This window comes from Mustela nigripes, chromosome 8, assembly GCF_022355385.1.
Source record: "Mustela nigripes isolate SB6536 chromosome 8, MUSNIG.SB6536, whole genome shotgun sequence".
Lineage (NCBI taxonomy): Eukaryota > Metazoa > Chordata > Mammalia > Carnivora > Mustelidae > Mustela > Mustela nigripes.
This window is the reverse complement of record NC_081564.1, coordinates 87,458,283-87,462,210: the sequence shown is the minus strand read 5'-3', so window position 1 is coordinate 87,462,210 and position 3,928 is coordinate 87,458,283. Positions and strand designations below refer to the sequence as shown.

The following is a 3,928-nucleotide window of genomic DNA, read 5'->3' as shown; positions in this document are numbered from 1 at the left end:
CTGCCCGCCCGGGGTCGCTGCCCGCCCGGGGTCGCTGCCCGCCCGGGGCCCTGCACGCCCGGGGTCGCTGCCCGCCCGGGGCCCTGCGCGCCCGGACTTCTCGCCGCAGAACAGGTGCGCGCGGGGAGTAGCCGCCAGCGCCGGCTGTGGAGCGGCAGGGCCGTCCCCACCAGGCCTATGAGTGCGTCTAAGACAGAGAAGCCCTACAGGTGTGTCCACGGGTGCCCGTCCCGTTCCTGACCCCGTCCCGTTCCTGACCCCGTCCCGTTCCTGACCCCGTGAAACAGAAGGGCTATGCGCGACTCCTCACACGCCACAGGGCTGCAGAGCTCCCGGGCCGCCTCCCGGGGCTCCCCTCCCGGACGCGCGGGCACGCTCAGGGCGCGCTCTCTGGCTGAGCAGCGCGTCTACGGGGCAAACCCCGCCGCCGCACGCAGCCGGGCGCCGCAGCCCGGCCTCCCCCGCGTCCGCAGACGCCGACCGCGAGGGGCCCGGGACCCTCCAACTGCAGCGGCGCTGCTCTCGGTCCCCAGCCGCCCGCCCAGCGTCCTTAACGGAAGGACGGCGCCTCGGCGCATCTGGGGGGGACCTGGGCGTGGGCGGGCGGAGGAGGACACCAGCGCCCGGACCGTAAACCGACGCCCCCGCCGCCCCGCGCCGGGGCCGGCCGGGAGGTCAGCAGCGCCCCGCTGCGTGCAGGGGCGCCGACAGCCGGCCCCGCGGGGCGGTCGAGGCCCGCCGCCCGCGCGAGCCCGGCCGCAGACGGAGCGCAGCGAGCGGGGGAGGGCGGGAGCGGAGGCCGGGCGGCGGCGGGCCGCGGGCGGCGGGCGTGTGCCGGGCGAGGCAGGGCGGCGTCGGGAGGGACCGGCGGCGGGGAGGGGCGGAGGCGGGGGGAGGGGGGAGGAGGAAGAGCGAAGGGCCCTGGCGGGGCTCCCGGCGCCCAGCCGCCCGGGCCCGGGCCCTCAAGCCACCGCCCCCAGGCCCTGCGCTGACGCTGGACGGTCCCCGCCTCCAAACCCCCCGCCCCGGCCAGAGAATAACTTACCTGTTTGCCGACGGAATCGCTCCTGCTCGCCTCTCTGACTGACTCCTCCGGCTCACCGTCTTCCCTCTGGGAGGAAGGGGAGGGACTTCCTGTCTCTCCTCGGAGCGACTTCCGGCGGCTGCCAGGTCGACTCCGTGGTGGACCGAGCGCCGGACACCATGACTATAAAATAGGATCCCGGAACTGGTTTAGCGAAACCCACATCGGGTTCCGCGTCTCTGCCCCGAGCGGCCGGCAGACCGGGTGCTGCCTTCGTTTCAGTCCATCAGCTCTTGCCGGAAGTCACTCCGAGGTCAAAGCGGAAGTCCGCCCCTCCCCGGCAGAGGGAAGCGGAAGGGTGGAGGAGTCGATCCGAACCCGGCTTGGGGCCCGGCGCGTCGGTCCGGGAGGCCCCCGGGGTTTTCAGAGGGCGCAGAGCGGGAGGGCCCCGGCCGGTCCTGCCTCCCCCCTGCCGCAGCCGCCCCGCTCCGCCCCTCCGCTCGCTCGCCATCACAAGCCCCGAGGGCTGCGACGGGGGGGCGGACGCGGCCCGGCGGCGCGGGAGGGCCGGGGCCTGCGCGGGCCAGCCGCCGGCCGTCCCCCGCCGCGGCCCGGAGCGGGGCCCTCCCGCGCCGCCGCGGCCCTCTTCGCCCGGGCGAGGGTGTGGGGCTGGGCTGGGCTGGGCCGGGCGCGTGCGCAGCTCCGGCGTCGGAGGACAACTCGGCGGGCTCCGGGGAGGGAGCCGCGAGCGGATCCCGACCCTCTCGGGGAGGCCGGGGCGCGGAACGAAGGGCGGAGAAGTGCTCGGTGCTTGGCACGCTCCCGCGCGGGCCGCGTTTCGACAGCTCGAGGGCACAGCGGAAGGACGGTTGGAAAGGCGGCCCGGCGCGGGTCGTGGTCCCGGCCCCCCGCCCGGGCGGACCGTGCGCAGCCCTGGAAGCTGGGCCTGGCAGGGAGACCGCGGCTTGCCCAGTGCGGTGGCAGAGACGCCGTCTGCCGCAGTGCGCAGGCATCCGCCTCGGGGTCGGGGGTGGAGATGCCGTGTGCTGCGCGCCACCTGTGAAGTGATCTGTACTTAGCTAACTTTGCGCAAATGGGGTTTTAAAATTCCGGCCTTGTGATCATGGTGATCGGCTTTCTAAACCAGATCATCTTTCAAGGTCAAGTCCAGCTCAGTTCTGTTTTTGAAATGCAAATACTGGGTTCATGGCAACAAGTTGAACATTTTTAGAGGGGCGCCTGGATGGCTCGGTCGGTTAAGCATGACTTGGGCTCAGATCATGGCCAACATTTACTGGGTCAGAACATTACTGGTAATAGATAACTAATAAACGATTTTTTCTCCAAAGAGTTCACTTGAAAATTACTTAGAATTTACTTGAAAATGTACTACTCATCATCTTGTATTGTCTGTTTTGACAGTGTTAGTTGGATGACATGGCGATACCTCTCCAAACGCCAGCAGTAGCTAGTGCAGTTCTCCATATGGATTAGGCATCCCGGCTGGTCTTTGGGTGATCGATCTACCTTTCTTACCTTGGGGGTTTAGTTAACGTGTCCTTTTTCTTTCTTGAACACTGAAATAAAATTCAGTTTATTTTTCATTTTTACCATCCATTATTTTGCTGAAACAGGTCTTTACATCAAAATGTGACTTTAAGGAAGACAGTTTGGACCTCGTTTTACTCATGTGTAAATTTGTGATGGTGTCTGTTTTCCCTAATTTAAAAAAATGCAAGGGGGCACCTGGGTGGCTCAGTGGGTTAAGCCGCTGCCTTCGGCTTAGGTCATGATCTCGGGGTCCTGGGATCCAGCCCCCCATGGGGCTATCTGCTCGGCAGGGAGCCTGCTTCCCTCTCTCTCTGCCTGCCTCTCTGCCTGCTTGTCATCTCTCTCTGTCAAATAAATAAATAATAAAATCTTTTTTAAAAAATGCAAGAATAATAGATTTCATTTCCTTCATACAAGGTGATCACACTCAACTAGAATTTGGATAACACTTCATTTCTGACCTCTCTTTTTGCTTTATAATGTTTTATTTGACATTAAAAAGTACAAAATATTCCAATGTTTCCTTCAACCAAATTCTATAATTATGTGCTTCATTTTTTATGCATATTTTTCCAGAGCCATTAGAAAATAGATTGCAAGCATGATGGCCTTTTACCCCTACACATGTCTGTACATTTCCTAAGAACATGGATAGGCGCTTACATAGCAATACAGTTATCAAAATTAAGAAATTAATGCTAATATGATGCTCTTATTTAATAAGCAGACCTTACTCATATTTTTGCACCCATTTTTTTATGTTGTACCTTTATTATGTCATTTGGATTTCCAAAAGAGGTTACAAATGAAGCACAAAAGAAGTCACAGCAGGAGACCTTAATCTCTTTATATTAATAATTTCATTAAGTGTCATTGATTTAAAAAAGATTTTCAGAATGGATAAAAAAAAAGATATTTTGGGCCCATATGCTGCTCACAGAGATTTTTGTTAAAAATTACCTCTTTGCATGTGTACTGGCCTCCAGGTGTTTCTGATGGAGCAGAGACCATTCAGCTCTTTCCTCCCTTGCATATTTCCCTATGTATCGTGTCATTTTTCTCTCGATACTTTCACATTTTTCTCTTTATTTTTGACATTCAGTGATTTCGTTATGATGAGCCTCACCATAATTTTCTTCATACTTAACCTGCTTGGTGTTTTGTGAGCTTTTAACATCTGTAAGTTTACGTATTTCACCAAGTTGGGGAAACTGGGGGTTATTATTTCTCCAAATACTTATCTTCCCCATTTTCTCCTGAACTCCAATCAAATATATACATACACCTCTTGCTACTATATATATACGACTCACTGAGGTTTTGGCTTTTTTCTTTTGTTTTCATTCTTTTTTT

At 58.0% G+C, this 3,928-nt stretch overlaps 1 protein-coding gene across 1 annotated transcript in view; it reads right to left on the bottom strand.

Annotated features, from left to right (window-relative positions):
- The window catches only part of ZNF407 (zinc finger protein 407), a 427,312-nt gene extending 426,177 nt beyond the window's left edge, over positions 1 to 1,135 (bottom strand). Inside the window, exon 1 of the mRNA XM_059409836.1 lies at positions 1,046 to 1,135. The gene's annotated coding sequence lies outside the window, so the exon portion shown is untranslated. The remainder of the gene's footprint in view (positions 1 to 1,045) is intronic.
- Positions 1,136 to 3,928: the final 2,793 nt, after the last annotated feature.